Source organism: Schistocerca americana, chromosome 8 (assembly GCF_021461395.2).
Source record: "Schistocerca americana isolate TAMUIC-IGC-003095 chromosome 8, iqSchAmer2.1, whole genome shotgun sequence".
In the NCBI taxonomy this organism is placed as follows: domain Eukaryota; kingdom Metazoa; phylum Arthropoda; class Insecta; order Orthoptera; family Acrididae; genus Schistocerca; species Schistocerca americana.
This window is the reverse complement of record NC_060126.1, coordinates 243,487,777-243,507,829: the sequence shown is the minus strand read 5'-3', so window position 1 is coordinate 243,507,829 and position 20,053 is coordinate 243,487,777. Positions and strand designations below refer to the sequence as shown.

The 20,053-nt window shown below is 43.4% G+C and overlaps 1 protein-coding gene across 2 annotated transcripts in view; it reads left to right on the top strand.

The window, feature by feature from the left end:
- Window positions 1-20,053, top strand: part of LOC124545215 (afadin) — a 1,085,620-nt gene that overhangs the window by 573,535 nt on the left and 492,032 nt on the right. The window lies entirely within an intron of this gene.

Below are 20,053 nucleotides of genomic sequence, written 5' to 3'. Positions count from 1 at the left end.
TGAAGACGACACGTCTCCATTCGTCCCTCCATTCACGCCTGTCGCGACACCACTGGAGGCGGGCTGCACGATGTTGGGGCGTGAGCGGAAGACGGCCTAACGGTGTGCGGGACCGTAGCCCAGCTTCATGGAGACGGTTGCGAATGGTCCTTGCCGATACCCCAGGAGCAACAGTGTCCCTAATTTGCTGGGAAGTGGCGGTGCGGTCCCCTACGGCACTGCGTAGGATGCTACGGTCTTGGCGTGCATCTGTGCGTCGCTGCGGTCCGGTCCCAGGTCGACGGGCACGTGCACCTTCCGCCGACCACTGGCGACAACATCGATGTACTGTGGAGACCTCACGCCCCACGTGTTGAGCAATTCGGCGGTACGTCCACCCGGCCTCCCGCATGCCCACTATACGCCCTCGCTCAAAGTCCGTCAACTGCACATACGGTTCACGTCCACGCTGTCGCGGCATGCTACCAGTGTTAAAGACTGCGATGGAGCTCCGTATGCCACGGCAAACTGGCTGACACTGACGGCGGCGGTGCACAAATGCTGCGCAGCTAGCGCCATTCGACGGCCAACACCGCGGTTCCTGGTGTGTCCGCTGTGCCGTGCGTGTGATCATTGCTTGTACAGCCCTCTCGCAGTGTCCGGAGCAAGTATGGTGGGTCTGACACACCGGTGTCAATGTGTTCTTTTTTCCATTTCCAGGAGTGTATATGGAAAATGTACTCTCACCACGGGTAGGACAAAGCATCAAAGGCACAAGATGTGGATTCAGCGGCCCGACGGCGACGTCACTAAACACGGGACACACACTCCAATTACACAAAACTGAGGAAGGGAAACAATGTGCTTTTTTCGGAGAAACCATGGCGGCATTCGGTTGTTGCGGGTTAGGAAAACCACAGTGATGTAAAATGACTTGCCAAACGTCGCTTTGCTGCGAATCCAGTGCCTGATCACTGCGCCATCTGACTGGCTTTAAGCGAAGATGGCGAGGCAACATCCCGGCATTCCCCACGTTATTTGCTGATTTCACGGCGTCCCATAGTTAGAATGGGCTGAGCAGGTAGTATCTAAAGGGGAATGAATTAGGAAGAAGGTCTCCGGAGAGGAACCCTATTTCCTGCAACTGCTGGTAGCAGAAGGAAAATCATTTCGTGTCTTTCACGTCAAACGGTACTTTCAACGACGCCGTGAGCACATACTGTCTCTGAAAGAGTAGTCGTCGACTAGTCTTCGAATCAATATACCACCTCGCTCCCTGCGCACGAACGATCGGAGTTGTTTCGTGACTCTACCAGAATAGTAAAAAATTTAATACGCGAAGTCCAACTTGATAATCCACGCGGAAGATGCTGGAAGCTGAGGAATTGCCAGTATCACGTACGGTCGCTCCCAGCATCCGCAGTGCGAAGTTGCAATTAAGTCTGCGCATATATGCTATCTGATCAAAAGTATCAAGACACCCCAGTGTAATGCTAAATTGGCTGTTAGATGTTAGTGTAAAAGGAGGTGAGGAGTACAGTGTTGTCATTAGAGAAACAGTTATAGCAGAATGTGTCGGTGACGAGAGTTCAGTGACTCCAAGCGTTGACTAGTCATTGGGTGTCACTTCTGCAATAAATGCGTCAGAGACGTTTCAACCCTTCTAAAGCTGCCAAAGTCGATTGTTGGTAATGTGGTTGTGAAGTGTAAAGGTGTAGAAACAAGAGCATTAATACACAGGAACCGTTGAGCATAACAGAAGAGGGTTGTAAAATCGCATGGAATCGGCGGAAAGAAACACTCGAGTTTCAAATTGCTGTTAGCATCCAGTTAGCAGAATGACTGTGCGTAGGGAGTTAAAAAGAATGGGGTATGTGGTCGATCATCTTTGTCATGAGCCACAAATATCTGTAGCCAGTGCTAATCGACGCTTGAGACTGGGAAAAGGTGATTTGGAGTGATGAATCGCTCTGTACCTTGTGGCAGTGCAATCGGAGGGTTTAAATTTGGATAATGCCTGGAAAACGTTACCTGGCTTGATGCGTAGTGCCAACAGCGAAGTACAGAGGAGGCGGTGTTAACGCTACGGGGTTGTTTTTCGTGGTTACGATATGATGCCCGTATTGGGGTTGAGAAAACGCTAAATGTGAAAGGATAGCATTGTGCACTGCGTATAATAAAGGAATAGTTCGGAGACGATGATCGTATCAGCATGACAATTCTCGCTGTTTTGGTTTCCGCTCTTGAGGAAGAATGGGCTGCCATTCCTACACAGGCTCTCAGAGACCCTAGCAGTGTTCAAACCGTCATAAGGCGAAGGATTGACACACTCCACATTAATGTCCAGTAACAGGTGTCCGGTTACTTTTTGGCAGATAGTGTAGTATGTAATGTCAGTGAAGAACCATCGCGGATTTCCCATAAAAGAGAGAACAGAGGAGACATGAGATTGCCAAGTGGATGGGAGAGTGTGTTGCATTATAAAACAATCCGTGCGCCTTAGACCAGCGTGCACCCCCTGGGATTTCCATCGCACCACGCAATTGCGGCCATCCGTTTTATACGAGTGACACTATTGTTCAGTACCGACGTGTGACCCTGCCGTTTTTCCATGTGGCCGGCGGCAGTGTTTCGCGCTTTTATACCTTCCTCGCGGTAACTATGGAAATGAGGATGCAAATTCGTGATGCTGCCACACGTATAGCACCTCCCGCCCCTCGTGCGCGAAATTGTGACTGCCAATTAACGCGTCGTACCTTCCCTCTTTCTTCGTGCGAACTGGAGCGACACTCAGATTGTGTTTAGCTGCGTGGCAGTCCGTGCTTCCCGCACGCGCCCCCGTGCGCAATCTCATTGTCGGCCACCGGGATTGCGCCTACACCTTTCTTCGGAATATTGATGTTCTGTTTTGCTACAAAAGAAACCAGGTCGAAACCTGTACTGAGAATCTATTTATCGCAAAATATTTTTATATTGCGCGACTATTTACCTAGCTGGAACTGTCCTTTCGCTGTTAATAGTATCGGATCACCGCAGTGGCAGTGTACGAGAAGTTTTTTAGAGAAGTGTTGTTGCGCCAGCCGGAGGCGCTCTACATTCTAAAGCCAAGTAAAACTCTATTTCTTGGTCTAGTCCACTTACAGGTTGACTCTTATTTCTACGCCTATGTACGGAATGTACTGTGGAGGTGTTCTTTCAGAGTAAAGATCGATTAACTGTGCTCCGTTTTTCTTCGAAGGAAATCAACATATTTATCAGCTTTTTACGTAGTGACTACTTCAGATCACGCGAACCAGAAAAAATAGAATTTTCTTTGTTTTCATTATCATCACAACGCTACCATTGTTCTGATTACCTGTGTTAGTGATTGGCCTAAACGGTCAACGGTTCCCACTTGCAGGTTACCTAACAAATGGTTAACAGGGGCAACAAAAATTTGATTTTCATTATTTCATGTAATTAATGATTGAATTTAAAATTCTGTCGTAATCCACTAAATAAGAGGTGTAAAGTTACGTTAAAAAGTTCGATACAATAAGTCAGGTACTAAATTTGGAGCATGTGGATACGTTGTGTCATAATCCACTCAATAAGAGATTTAATGTTACGATAAATGTTTGATACAATAAGTCAGGTATTAAATTAGAAACTGTTGATAAATTAGAAACGTGTGGATACGTCTCCGGACTGTATTCATCTATTATTTTGAAATGAGAGCACTTAAAGCTTGGTGCTTGTGTAAAATCATATACACAGAGGAATTTAATATAAATACTCGAACAGTAATTTTAAAAGAATTGCACTGTCCAGTTAGGTACAGTACTGAACAACTAAAGAATGTTGATATGTCAGCTACAGACAAAACTGAAAATAAAAAGGAAATCTGCAAAGATTGGGAAGTATATGTGTGGAGATTAAAATATTTATGCAACTACAGATAAACACCAAATTTCATATATGCGCTGTATATCACATATAAAAGAAAAAAAGTCTTTTAAAAAACAACTGGCAAGTTCGGCAACTAATTCCAGCAAGAAACAACACTCTCTCTGAATTAACTTGGGGATAGTACTTCTGGTTGTTGATGAAGATTGAAGTTGACTATATGTAGTGTTTCATCGTCAGAGGTTACTGGAGTAGCTCTACAAGTGATTTGTGAAACCTAACTTGCTAGTGGAAGTAGACATCTTAACTGTTTCAATACTAGTTTTTTCATAGTGAAAGACATAAATGAATGGTTAATATAGTAGTTAGAAGTAACAGTGTTAATAGAATTTCCGCTGTTTCGTTTCTCAACACGGGAAGGGTTGGTGCGTATAGGATTGTTCACAAGTACCCATGGGGTTCCTCAGGAGACGTCTGAGCAAAAACTGCTAGACATGTAGAAAACAACACACACGTAAGTGGACAGCGCATACCTTCGAGTCCCGAACTCTCGTTACAGGTGCTCGGTGTCAAAAATGGTTCAAATGGCTCTGAGCACTATGGGACTCAACATCTGAGGTCATTAGTCCCCTAGAACTTAGAACTAGTTAAACCTAACTAACTTAAGGACAGCACACACATCCATGCCCGGGGCAGGATTCGAACCTGCGACCGTAGCGGTCTCGCGGTTCCAGACTGCAGCGCCTAGAACCGCACGGCCTGCTCGGTGTCGTCACCGTTTGTGACGTGGATGCAGTTCAATGACACGAAATGTCCGGGAAGGTGCGACGGCATGCCGCTTTGGAAATCTGTTGACCAGGTTGCCTAACTGGAAGGCGCAGACTAATTCGATGTAACAATACGAAGTGGAACGGAGCAGAGGGTTAATTGAAGACAGCACGACCTATAGCTGAAAGTTGTAATTATAAGAATTATGTAAATCATTTTGGGTACACGAGAAATCGCACAAATCTAAGGGCTGTCAGTTCGACTAAATACCTAGGAATTATAATTACGAGCAACATAAATTTGAAACACCACATACATAATATAGTTGGGAAGGCGAAACAAAGACTGCGCTTTGTTGGCAGAACACTTAGAAGATGCGACAAACCCACTAAAGAGACAGCCTACATTGCACTTGTCCGTCCTCTGCTGGAATACTGCTGCACGGTATGGGATCCTTACCAGGTAGGATTGATGGAGGACATCGAAAAAGTGCAAAGAAGGGAAGACTTAGGTGTTCCGTTTTCCCACGCGCCATTCAAGAGTGGAATGGTAGAGAAGTAGCATGAGAATGGTTCGATAAACCCTCTGCCAGGCACTTAAGTGTGAATTGCAGAGTAACCATGTAGATGTAGATGGCTCCTCCTTACCAATAGGGTATTGATACAGAGCAACAACGTAGCAAATCACAATGGTTCTTAGATAACCAATCGTCGTACACATACAGGGATAGGCAAAATAATGTGAATTACCTATACTTACGTGGAAATGATTTATTAATGAGGGGTTAGACACCCATTTGTCCGCAATACAGCTGCGATTCTTCTTGGAATAGTAGCATATAACGATTATATAGTTTCCACTGAAATGTAATGCCACTCATCTATCAGAACGTTTTCTAACTCCTGTCGTGACTAGGGATGCGGAAATCCGCTCCGTAGTTTGCGCTTCAATACCGCCCAAAAGGGTTCGATAATGTTAAAGTCCGGGGACTGTGCTGGCCAGGGAAGAGGCTGTAGTTCAGTAGCATGCTGCTCATACCACAATTGTACTGTCACGGCTGTGTGAGTGGGTGCATTATCGTCCTGAAATATGGCATCATTTGAATCATGGGGTGCAGCTGATCACCTAAAATGTTTACGTAATCGTTGGCCTTTTACAGTAAATGATGGGACCAGCAGAATACCATGATATGGCTGACCACACCATCACACTTCCACCTCCATGCCTAACCGTTGGCATCAAGCAGCCAGGATTGTAGCTTCTTTTGGCGTTTTCCAGACGTACACGCGGCCCGATGTTGGAAATAACGAAAAAGTTGACTCGTCGGGCCATATGATGTGTTTCTACTGATCAGCCATCCAGGATTTATTCTCCTGACAACGTGTTTTACGCTGCTTCACGTTGGTTGTCGCCACTAATGGTTTCGGTACAGCAGCTCGTCCATGAATATTCGCTTTATTGAGCTCTCAGGAGACAGTGTCGACAGATACGGGGTCTCGAAGATGGCCATTCAACACTGCGGTTACTTTGCCCGCCGTAGTTTTGTCTTGTTTTGACCCAATTCGTGTTGGCGTATGACGGTCTCTGTCATTTAGTTTTGATTTGCGCCCACTATTACGCGTGCACGATGATGCCTTTCCTTGTTTTGTGTAGGTTGTCATGCCTGTCGAAACAGTTGCTCTTCAAACATTCAGCAAGTTGCCTGTCTTGGTTACTGAAGCTCCAGCAAATCGGGCCCCCACAATATACCTTGTTTCTAACCCTGTTAGGTCTTTCATTGCATGTCGACCTCGGTCTCTGAATGCAAATACGTAGTGTGTACTACTCGTAAACAACCTGCACTGATGCCCAGCCCTTACTGAACACGCACAGCCCAGCGCGACACGTTCCTGCATTGTTGACCATCAAATACAACCATCCCATTACTACCACTGTTCACACGATTTTGCGTACCCCCAGTACGTCCAAATGCTAGTGAAATCTGTGGATTTACGTGTCAGTCCAAACCCTGACTCAGCCATTTCCAAGCAGACTACGCTGTATAATCGGGTAGGCGGCATTGCAGCGTGTGGGCTGGCTGCTTCCCTGTCTACGGTGCGTGGTAGAGCACCCCTGGGTCGGCCGCTGCGGCGTGTTTGGCAACAACGGAGCGCGCGGCCCGTGACGGTCTCGCCAGGGCCGGCCAGGCCTGCGACACAGCCGTGTCTCCTGTACGTGACCCCCCGCAGGGTACGCCGCCTCCACCTGTTACTAGGCTAACCGAACACTGCCGTGCACTTCTGTCTGTTGGGACGCCCTGCTGTCTTACAGGCTACACGGAGTAGTCATACATCAGCCTGGAGGAGTAACTCACTTGCCGCGCCTACCACGGAAGAGGCACACAAATATGGGGATCGGCCAAAAAGTTTTAATTATCACTCAATTACTAGAGGTAACCGAGTAATTATTGTTTGTTTTTCAGATATGTACCTGCCTGCACTAATTACACTACATTTTTTGAAGGTGATAATTAGAAACTTACGACTGACCCTTGTCCATTTTTTTGTACTTGTAAGATATGAAGCTCCGAGTCCAGACATCAGTTTCTTAAAACAGTGCAGTGTAATTCTCGAAATAACTCGACAAAACTATTTTTGAAGACAAGTTTATTTATGAGCGCCGTCAAGTACAAGAGATTTCGGACTAATTGATGTAATCTCTTGATGCAAAAGTCTTGTTACTAGCGAAATTCGAACTTATGACTTAAGTTACAACTGTTTTTACTTTTATTTCAGTTCCATATTTCTTAACAAATGGAAATGTTAATTAACAAGTATTGAATCTTAAACAGCTTATTTTTACAAATAAATTTATTTGAAATTACTATAGGCACGAAATATATTCACAATAACTTAAAATTTGGTACGAGAATACGAGATATAAAATAGAAAATAAAACCTTTTTGTTGCTACAGATTGACCAGCTTTATTAATATCAAGCCATTCCTGCACAAGATATGAATACGATCGATACGAGATTTATACCAAGAATATGACAAATGGGGAAAGCAGATGATTTTAACTAAAACCGAATATCAGGTACTGAGTAGTGTCACGAGATCTGAAATACACATCAGTGACAAATCAGTATTACACATTAAATAACGAGGGGCATGTACTGACAAACTGGATTTGTTAAAGCAGAAATAAAATACAGAATAAAAAAAAGGAAAAAAGCAATGGACTGTACGATTCTATTTTGGCAGGACGAGAACATTTCTAACAACAGGAAGACAGTTGGTTGAATGTCGTATGCCAGTGGGTGGCAAATTCATTAGACTTAAGAACCAAATATCAGCGATTGCAATTTCTGTTTTTTTAGAAACAAATTTATTGCACTTAAACTACATACATAGTAAATTGTTATTAATCTGTGCGCTCCAATCCTGGCCTTCGCGTAAAAAAAAAAATCGCAAAAACGACCTCAGTCTGACTGAGCTACGTTCGGTGTGTTCGCACCTTTCTACTCTCCCGCCCTCTCTCGTGTACTTGTTTCGCCGATCTCCCTTCGTTCATCCTCTCTGTTATGTCCACATCACCTCAACGTACCTTCTTTAGTACCCCACACATATTCTTCTTTCGATCCACAGCGCTCCATAAAATTGAGTTAATATGGTAAACTATATAAATAAAGTTTTAAATGTCAGTTAAACTATAGAGCCTTTCAATAAAACTTGTTATCGTACTTAAGAACGATGTCACTTCTTGATAAAATTAAAGGTACCTGTAAAATTATGACAGTGACCGACAAAAAGTTACGTGAAAAATAGCTCTGCATCTACTCAGAAACTTTGGATAAGTCGGGATTTAATTGTTGTTGTTTTTAATATTAGACACGGTTCCAGGTTCTAATCAGTAAGACATCACAAAGAAATACCGTCCGGCCGCCGTGTCATTCTGAGTACTCTTGACAAAGATCATGCTTGAAAATGATTGTTCGCATCAATATGTAGACTCGAAGAAGGAAAGAACAGCAAACGCTAGTTTTTTCAACTGTTTATATGAGCCAGGAATACTGTTCTTTGTTTCACAGCCCTCGCCTAAAAATAGACACACAAACATCCACTATGTAAAACCAGAGATAAGAAAACCAGTCATAGCAACAAATATTTTATGTATTATTACGCAGGCTTATATTTTTTGTCGTTATCATTATCTCATTCACTTATTTTCGACTCAGAATCCCGAGTTGTTATTAAATCGCTTTCGAAATGATCCCTCGTTAACTCATCAATAACACAATTATTTTCTTTTTCTTTCGCTCGATCGCAATCTTCTTCCCACGTTTCACGAGAAACAATTCCACACTCATCAGCGGAATAGCTGTTCCTTATGCTGCTTCATTTTGCACAAACGTCAGTTCGTCAAAAATTATTTTACTAGTCCGATTTCGAAGCATTTCCCACACTTTCGAAGGCATAGCCACATGCAGCAAAAGCACTGTGGGTGGCCTGAGTCGCCTACACCCATGTCTAACGCGAGTGCATACAAATATAGACTCGCCCAGCATTCTGCACATGGGCCACGAGGTTTGTCACACTGTATGAACGCGGCCGCACGTGGTGTTTTGTACAATAGCCACACCCAAGGTGGCAAAGCTCGCATATGGCTCGTGAGCCGCGGTTTGCCGGCCGCTGTTCTATGCTGTGGATCAGAGCTATACATTTTAAATTCTGCGTCTCAAAGAATAAGAAATGTGGAAATTGATTTTTTACGAAGCAGTGCCACAATATCAAGAATCGAGAAAGTAAGAACTAGAATGAGGATAAATGAAATAGTGATAGACCTGAAAGAAATTCATTAAAATGAACATTAATTGAGAAATGCATATTGTCGGTGACCAACGAAAATTTTTGAGCGGGAACCACCTGTCAGACGTAAACTCAGCAGACCTCGTCATTCTCGGTAAGACCACGTCAACGAATTAATTGAGTATCACGGTGTACGCGAGGAGGATACCCCGAATAAAGGGGTCTTGCCGAAGAAAACAGCAATACAGCAAAAAGTCGCTATTAATTCATCTTTGTATTAATTAATTCTATAATGATAATAAATTTTAATTTATTTTCATATATATCCAATAATTAAAATGTTAAAATATCTTGTTATTAAAGATTGTGATTTGTGTTATTAATTAACGTTTTCATTTGTTAATATTTTGAAATTTAAATAATAGTAAAACGGAAGTTACAACTTGTGATATTAGAACCAGCTGCCTCACGATTACGAACCTGTTACACTACGCACTCAGCTGCTGACGAATACGTTAATAAGTGAGAAATGCTTTGTGCGTAAAAAAAACTGTCGAAAACTCTCGAATTTCAGAGGTGATTTTTTTAAAATAATTTTGATAATTGGGTCGTACTGCTATAGGCAACTGATATTCGGCGCCTGAGCTTCAAATACTGTTAAATGTGAAGAAAATGGTAGAGGACTAGTTCGAAAGGTCCCCTTGATAATTTCAGTTTCATGAGGCTTAAAATAGCGTAACACCACTGTCTATGTACAACTATCATCACTGCAGAGTGGTCACATAAAATTACACTTAAAAAAATTTAATTTTTTTTTTTTAAATGAATTTTTTAGAACTACAAACGAAGCTACATGTTACGTTGACGCCGAGTGTCACATAAAACATGTGTTTGTAGGAGCTGACTCCATCTGCAAATTGCAAAAACAAAACTGAAACTATATATCGAAGTGCCGGAGAAAATACGCTTGTTGACGCTCCGTAAGGAAAAGCAAATGGTAGGCTGTAATTAATCGGGAGAATACTAAGGAATTGTAAGTGGATTACAAATTACTAGTTCGACCGATTCTCGAGTGCTGCTTATCAGCCTGGGAAGATATGCAGAAGACGCAACGAAGCGCGGTCCGTTTCGTCACTAGGTCGATTAGTAACCGCGTGAGCGCCATGGCGGTGCTCAACAAACACCATTGGCAGTCGCTGCAAGAGACGTCACGTGTCACGGAGATCCCAAGAGAGTGCGTACCAGGGAGAGTCGGCCAACATATTACCCCCTCCACATATGTCCGTCAAAATGACGCTACGGCAGAACTACAGGGATCGCTAATGTTGAGGCTATGAATGTTTTTCAGTGTAACTAGCGCCTGGAAAAGGGTAATGGGAAGAGGACCGTGAAACGAGAAGCACCCTACGCCACACACAGTAAACGTGGCTTCCTGAGTAAATGCTATGAAGTCGTGTCTTTTACTTCCTCGCTGTTATTTTGTAGCGGGCTACGCTGCGCTTTCTCGCAAATAGACGTGCAGGTGCGCGGCGTGCGGCCGTTGAACCAGCAGATACGAGCCACCTTGTGTGCCAAGTCGTATCTCCCTGACCTTGAGAGGGTCGCGTGCATGCGGTACTACTCCTACTAAACCTCCGTATAACGTTATGTTACTGGCAACTACTGCTCTGCCTCTAAAAAGGAATCCACTTTGTTAAGAATGGTTTTTGGCTTAAAGACGATTTCCAACAAGGAGTTTTGTACTTTGCTCCGAAGCACTGCCTTGTCGTCATTACGTCTCTGAAAAATTGCCGCAGTTTAAGCAGTTACCATATGTGTACTTTCTTTAGCGCTGAATCGTCATGAAAATGCAAAAAGCGCACCGACCAAAAGGATTTCTGTGAACAACTTGTAACGTGATACATTGTATACAGGAAAACTAAGAAAAATAGTCTGTGACCTGTAAATTATAGCCTGCTATGTACAGTGCAGTGCTGTAGTTCAAATGGCTCTGAGCACTATGGGACTTAACTTCTGAGGTCATCAGTCCCCTAGAACTACTTAAACCTAACTAACCTAAGGACATCACACACATCCATTCCCGAGGCAGGATTCGATCCTGCGACCGTAGCGTACTGTAGTTCTATTATGTTCAGTTACTTCAGCAAATCAACGCATTTGCTCTTATTTTACTCATGACTTTGCTGGGTAACGTGTAACCATGACATGCCTCTATTTAACCCTTCCATTACCATTGGGACGTCGGTATCCCACGACACATTATCATAGATCCAGCCGCGCGGGATTAGCCGAGCGGTCTGGGGCGCTGCAGTCATGGACTGTGGCGGCTGGTCCCGGCGAAGGTTCGAGTCCTCCCTCGGGCATGGGTGTGTGTGTTTGTCCTTAGGATAATTTCGGTGAAGTAGTGTGTAAGCTTAGGGACTGATGACCTTAGCAGTTAAGTCCCATACGATTTCACACACATTTGAACATTTTTGAACATAGATCCAGTGGATATTACTATGCATGCAATGTCCCACCTGTAAAGGGAAGCCTGCTAGTGATTTGCAGGGTAATTAAAGTTACAGATTGCATTTACAGGCTGTACTGTCTTCAAGTTTCATTCTTTACACTATGCTCAGGATTGTCACTCCGAGCAAGTTCACGCTTGCAAATAGGCAACACAATCAACAGATTTGCAAACCGGTCTGCTGTTCCGCCTTCCATGACAAATAGTGTCAACTGTTTGTACGCACGTCACGGTTGCCGCATCGTAAATGCTACTGTTTTGTATCCGTATTCTGTGTGTCTTGTAGTTCTCGCGCAATCGTCTTCTGCAATTTAGTTGTACTAAGGCGTAAATCTGTGTGCACCACCCCTTTCTCGCGTTGGAAAAACGAAAAGGTGGCAAATATTTTTGTCCATATTGTTACTTTTGACGGCGACATTAATTAAAGTAACCATTATTTTCTTTCACTTCAAAATAATAGTCGATAGTGGAAACGTTAAGGCATGTATAGTTTTAAATGAGACTTAAAACTACGGGTTCTTATTTAATGAAACAAGATAACTAAGACTGTCACTGAGAAAGAACGAAGACGTTTTTAGTATGATGTTGGAAGAAAACAAGAGAGAATACTCGATTAACGCCAAGTGGTGTAGCAAAGATAATTAGAACATCGTTATCACATTTTGAACATCATTATAAAAGTTTTTCACCGCTGTTTTGAAAAGGTAGATTTCTCCAAAAAATAGGGAAGTGTGTTTTCTCAAACTCGCCTAGTCTTCCATCGTTTACTCGAGTAAAGATAAGTGACAGGCAAGCTCTAGAAATTGACTTTCTGAAACGAGAGGATCAGTTAAATACAAATTAAGATCGGAAGCGACTGGGACGAACGAAAGTATGAATGCTATTGTCTTAAATGGATTTAGTAACGCGACGCAAATGTAACCATTGTGAATGTCATAACATTGTTTGGAAAGCGGCGTCGGAAGATGATGTGCTTGATCTAATCTGTAAGTGAATTGATGTGAAAATGGCGAATTTGATTGCTGCAATCTCGAACAAAAGTACGTGGGTCCTAATAAAACGAAAGTAGTTCAGAAACTACGTAAGCGGCTTGACGCAGGAGATAGTGATGATGGTCGGCGTGTTTAGTTTTGTAATTGGGTGGCAAAGTCAAACCTGTCGAAGTTCATCTTTCGAAAACTACATACAATAATGAAAAGTTTCAGAACTAAACACGTTCTCAAAAGACGCAGGTTAGATGTCTCGTTAGAATCAGTTCGGCTATTTTCCCGGCAGTGACGAATGGAACCTATTAAAAGCGCAAATTGTAGCTACCACAGTATACCATCCAGACTTATACCCTTAAGAGCTACTTCATAACGAAAATCGTCACCCTGCACTAGTCTATGCAGTGCAGTGCTCGTCTCTTAGGTGTTGCGGTTGCGTGACGCAAGAGTCAACGGGAGGTTTCAGCAGCGGAGACTAGTCTCCATCAACAGGCCGATTTACTTACGGCTTGGCACAGTAGAGGATTAATTCCAGGAAAGAGACAACGTGAACCACTCTACCTTTCAAAAGTCGTCTTTGGGACTGTAACAATAATTTTCTTTGTTTCCTTCCTAACTTCAAACCGACATACAGGCCAGAGACGGTATTCGAACACAATACCTTCGTTGCACTATGAAGCGCCTTATGAGACTTCATCACATGCGAATTACACCGGATGAGGCGCCAGTTGCAACTGCAACAAGTTCGCTTGTTTTGATTTCACTACATCGCAGAGCGTTATCAGTATTCATTGTGAGGCACTGTTTTCACATGTAACGTATGTTATGATTAGCTCCAAGTTTGTTTTGAACACAGCAGTGCTCCACTAGGCAGGGCTTTATTCTTTGATGACAGGCTAACTCGCCAATTTGACGAAATATTCCAAGAAGTGGTAGGCGTATTTAATGCCAGGAAACAGGTCATATTTATCAGTAGAATTGCTCGGTCTTTATGCTTGCGCTAGAGAAGGCGAAATACTGAACTCAGGCGTATAACGTTATTTCACTGTGCACGATCATACTACGGTTAATTAAAAGGAGTTATCACGTAGTAAAACATAAACTAAAACCGCCCAATGGAGGAAAGACGGCTTGATCTATGTAGTTTATATGTGAAAGAACTTCTTTCCGACGCTTGGTACAGAGATTATTAGTTCTCTCTCGATATGGCGAAAAACGTGACATATTGCTCATAAAGAGGCAGAAGAAACCCGTTATTATTTGACTACTGCATTGGTGACTAATCAGTCACGGGAGACGATCTCAACTGTAATATACTTAGCAGCACGCGGCCGTAGTGATTTAAAGTTGTTCGACCACACAAAACTATTTCTACATGGGGAAAGTAAGTTAAACATGTCGTCCCATGCCAAGATGAAGATGATGATGATTGGTTTGTGAGGCGCTCAACTGCGCGGTTATCAGCGCCCGTACAAATTCCCAACCTTTGCTCAGTCCGATCTCGTCACTTTCGTCGATGATGATGAAATGATGAGGACAACACAAACACCCAGTTATCTCGAGGCAGGTCCCATGCGAAGATTATTGCGCAACAGGAGTGCCGCATTGGCTGAAGATTGTACAGATAAAAGTGCATCACAGGTTTGGATTCAAATACCGCGGCAACTGGAAGCGAGCTCCGAAGGTGAATTACACGGGAAAACGTCTAAAATGCATACAGATTCACCACGGAATTCTGGCGGTGCGTGAACTAAATACAATGCCGTGTGCAGCAATAGTGAAATGGTGCCAACAATTCGACCAAGGCTGCACTTTCACGGGTGACGCTGACCGGATTGTTCAGCACGCGATTACCATCTTGGCAAGCTGAAATGGAACATTCTGGGAAGGGGAAAGAGATTTTCCAACATTGACGACGTTCATACAAAGGTTCTCGAATGTCTGCGTGACCGGATTTCTATCGCTGAGAAGTAGAGCGATAGGTGGAACATTCCGACCGTTATTTGCACAGACTTTGTGACTGTGTCGATGAATAGTGTAATGTATCTTTGTCACTTTGAAGTATAGTGCAGCATTCAATGAAAGTTACTTGACCTGCCATAACATTGTAGTTTACTTTTTGAAGTCCCTTGAGATTGATTGGAAGTATCCTAAGGAAATGCAGTCGAAGGCAGTAGCTTACATACCCCAGTTTCGACCGAGTCTCGATTATTACTCGCCGATCTGTAACGTACTATGTAGCGCTGACCGAGGAAGAAAGGAAGATCCAAAGAAGGTTCGAACGCGAGAGCGTTGCGGAGATTCTCGTTAAATTCCAGGGGTAGACGCCACAGGAGAAGCGTTGCCCACCACGGAGAAGTTTACAGTTAAAATTGTAGTGCATAGAAAAGAAGAATGACGAAGCATAATATTTCCTTTCATATTCATCTCGTGAAATGACACCTTCGGGAAAATCAAATATACGAGGCCTCATACGAAGGATCACCCACAGTCGTTCTTCAAGCGACCCATTCTTTTACGGAAAGCAAAAGCTAGGGAAATGATAGCACCTTCCGCCATATACCGTTAAGGAGTAGGATGTTGATGTTATGTGAGTTTAGCGTGTAATTTGAACTGTTGTAAATACGAAATTAATAAGATTTAAAAAATGAAAATTTTGGGTCCACCCGGAATAGAACCATGACTTTCGGAACTGTAATCTGATATTCACGCTCGCAGTAGGAATATGATTTTTTTTTAGTTACAGCTAAGATGAATGAAATATCTGGAACATATATGGTGCCCAATTTTTAAATTTCTATTACTTACCGATACAGTATTGTCGCCAGGAAATGTGGAAAGTTATGTTACCGCAGTTTCCTATTTCACAAGAGAAGGGAGATGCTATTGATTCGCCCAGACTCCGAATTTTGTCCCTCTCTACAGTCAGCGAATTACAGCGCTTCGCTCACAACGCACCCGTGTGTGACATTTTTGCCCATGTCCTTCTGATTGTGTTAATTTGGGACGTATGTGTCGGGGAGACCGTAGAAAGGAGCTCTTAACGCCATCCTGTCTGTGTAGAACCTTCTGCCCCCCCTCCCCCTTTCTCTCTCTCTCTCTCTCTCTCTCTCTCTCTCTCTCTCTCTCTCTCTCTCTCTGGCATGCGCATTGCGCTGTGCGTGTGCTTAATATCGCTTCTGGTGTACACCTTTTGTATTTCTGTGGGAAGAAATTGGGTTTCGCGCGCCGACGACAGTGCCATTAGCGTCCATTACCCCGTTACCCGAAAGTCGTTTGCTCTTCATTTTTAGTTTCCGTCCTGTTGTCGGCCCTTTGTTGAAGTCTGAGGGGGCCATTGCAAACTCGCCCTTTTTTGCGTTCGGAGTCCGTTTGTACAGCCAGGACCCTTCTCTTTCCCAACTGTTTTCTGTCAGCATTCTCCCGTTTGAACATTAATTAGCTCTGAATGCGGAATAAAGACGAGTTAGCTGCATACTGTGGCGACGAGATACCTAATTAGCAAGATTTCTGGCCTTTGGAAAGGGTTGTCATTTGCTCTAAATTGGTTGAAAGTTTTTATCACAAGCGATGTAAAATATACTGCAAGTTGTTAACTGTCTTTTTTTTGTGTATTTGTTACTCTAGAAACGGGGCCACTTAGCGCCATGCTTCTTCCATTGAAGTCGGTGCAGAAAAAAAGTGCAGTGCTGCAGACATGTTTTCGTCTGTATTTTTTTTTCTTTTATCCCTTTGGATTCCCATTACGTAATGAAATAGTCATTATGCTCTCTCTCTCTCTCTCTCTCTCTCTCTCTCTCTCTCTGTGTGTGTGTGTGTGTGTGTGTGTGTGTGTGTTTTCCAACCCTCTCGTTGCGAGGTAGATGGTGAAAAATGGCTCTGAGCACCATGGGACTTAACAGCTGTGGTCATCAGTCCCCCAGAACTTAGAACTACTTAAACCTAACTAACCGAAGGACATCACACACATCCATGCCCGAAGCAGGATTCGAACCTGCGACCGTAGCAGTCTCGCGGTTCCGGACTGAGCGCCTAGAACCGCGAGACCGCCGCGGCCGGCTAGATAGTGAAGGTCGGTGCTATATGCTGGAGTAAACTCGTATATATTGTGGCAAATATCAAAGTATTTTAAACAAAAAAATATAGCCCTTCAATAAGAGAATACCTGCTTATCAAGGCAAGTATTCCTCCGTTACACTGATAGTGAAGGAAAATGGGTTTCCGTGAGATTATTGCTAGCTTGTGCTGTTTTTGATACACACAACACTTTCCACCTTTTCAGTAGAAAACCATTTGCATTTCTTAGTCGAGTATTATCTAATTTACTTCTACACGTTTATAATAGGTTGTAGTGCATCACTGAGACTGTTCGCAAGACGTGTAACCAAAGAAATGTAATTTATTCCCAAAAGAAGCCTCGTACAAAATTTTCGAGTGTTGGTTTGTAACTCTTACCTAATTACATTGATGCAAGACAGTCGGAAGACAGTGAACAGTTGCGCGATTCGTCATAGGTTTGTTTTTTGAGCGCTGGAACATAGCAAAATTGTCAAAAAATTATTTTTATTTTCAGCTGTAATGGCTATGTTCGTGAAGCGTCACTGTGTGGGATAATTATTTATTTCAAGTTTCTGCTACCAGTCACTTTTTATTTTATGGTTAATCTAACATAATGCCACCAGCAGCTACAGTGAAAAAACAATGGACAAAGTGTTCTAGATTAATCTAGTTTAACACTGTTTATTTTTAAGTAACATTTTTGTATGTATGTATGTATAAACGCTTGAAGATGAACAGAACATGTTCGAAACGTGTTGCATTATGTTAGATTAAGCATCAAATAAAAAGTTACTGGTAGGAGAAACTTGAAATAAATAATATGGTCAAAAATGGCGGTGGAAGATGCTACTAGAGAGATATAAATAGCAACAGGCATGCTTTTCAAATTACGACAGCAAAAGCTCCAAGCTGAAACAGGAGTCCTATTACTTTGTCCCACACACATCCTGCGTTTAGACAACAGCGTAAAGATTACGAAAAGACGTGCTTGTACATTGGCTTCTAAATACAGTCGCTTTCGCCGCTCTACATCTATACAATAAAGTACTATTGTTGCACTTTGTATTCTCCGCCACGGACCTGCTTTCGAAGCTGACATTTAATGAAGTTAGAATAGACAATGCGTGTCACATAATATATAAAAAGAATACCCTGAAAACTTTCAACGTTAGTAATTAGCTACGATGAAATGCTAAATATCTGCCTGCAGAACCGATAGGGTTAAGGTAGTAAGGAATAAGCGTTGGTAATGCCGTAATATACAGTACGAACTATTCGCAGCTTTCTAGAATATTAATCATTAACTCTTAATAGGCTTGGCAGTTGACATGTGTTGCTGTTAGCATAGAAGTCAGCAAACGATATATGACTCCGGACATATATTCACTTGTTTCCGGTCACTGCCAATCTTAGCTTTCAATACTGCGTGCATAGAGTATCGTCATTGAACACGTCCATAAATTTAAACTATTTCAAACTCAGTTACAAACAACATATCTTTGATGTTTAGCTTAGTGTGTTAGCTCTGCTTTCGTTTCAGAGAGCTGCTAGGCTAACCGTGAAAGCTGTGGTTACCGACCGAGGCCATTCGACTTCTACCGTTGCTACACACGTCACCGGGCCGAGAGTCTTCTAAGATTGTCTATATGTTCACTGAGTTAACAAATACCACGGGATAGTGATATGCACATACACGGTTGGCGGGTGGTATCGCTTACACAAGGTATAAAAGGGCAGTGCGCTGGCGGAGCTGTCATTTGTACTCAAACGATTCATGTGAAAAGGTGTGTGGCACAATTACAGCCCCACGACAGGAATTAACAGACTTGGGATACGAAATGGTACTTGGAGCTAGGCACAGGGGCATTCCATTTGCGGAATCGTTAGGGAATTCTATATTCCGAGATCCACAGTGTCAAGAGTGTGCCGAGAATAACCACATTTCAGGCATTGCTTCTCATCACGGACAACGCAGTGGCCGACAGCCTTCACTTAACGACCGAGAGCAGCGGCGTTTGCATGGAGTTGTCAGTGCTAATAGACAAGCAAATAGCCGCAGAAATGTGGGACGTACGATGAACGTATCCATTACGACAGTGCTGCAAAATTGGGCGTTAATGGGCTATGGAAGCAGACGACCGACTCGAGTGCCTTTGCTCGGTTGGACCTGTCAGCAGCTGATGGTATTAATGTATAATTCAAAAAACAACAAACGGATTTTTATGGATGACCATGCGCCCGGGTCACAATTGTTCGAGATGGGTTTGAAGAACATTATGGGCAACTTGATCGAATGATTTGGTCACGCATATCGCCCGACGTGAGTCCCATCGAATATTCATAGGACATATTGGAGAGGTCAGTTCATGCATAGTATCCTGCACCGGCAACACTTTCACAGTTTTGTACGGCTCAATATTTCTACAGGGAACTTTCAACGACTTGTTGAGTTCATGCTACGTCGGGTTGCTGCACGACGATGAGCAAATATAACTGTTGCAAAATGCGATGTCAGAATAATTTCTTTAAGAATACACGAGTACGCTTTTGTTGTTGAATGCTGCGACTTGTAAACACGGGAAGAAGCCGTTGCCACCGACGACGCTGGTTGGCGTCAGCGGCAGGTCCTTGGGCCCGCATCCTTGAGGTATGCTAATCTGCGCGACCGCTCCGCAGGTCGACTCCAGCGCCGCACGCGGAGAATGCTTGCTGCAGCGGAACGCGTCCCAGGTCACACCACTGCCATCCGACGGTCGGCGGGCGAAGCTCGCTCAGCTCGTGTCGCAGCAGCCGTGCGAGTTATATTTCGCGCGGCTCGTGAACAAAAGCCGGCTGCATGTTTGCGCGCGAAAGTTTTCGCGCGCTGCGCCCTGCAACAGGTTCTTTTACGGCCTCACACGGAGCCGTACCATTGACATTGATAAGCATTTTCCTTGACACGGCGCCGACATTTATTTGTGATCCGCCACGTATATTAAGGGTGTATACGACTGAGTATCACTCATCGGACGAATCTGACAACACTTCGTGACAATCACTACAAGCGTAAACATACTAGACTTGCATATTTTTTAACAA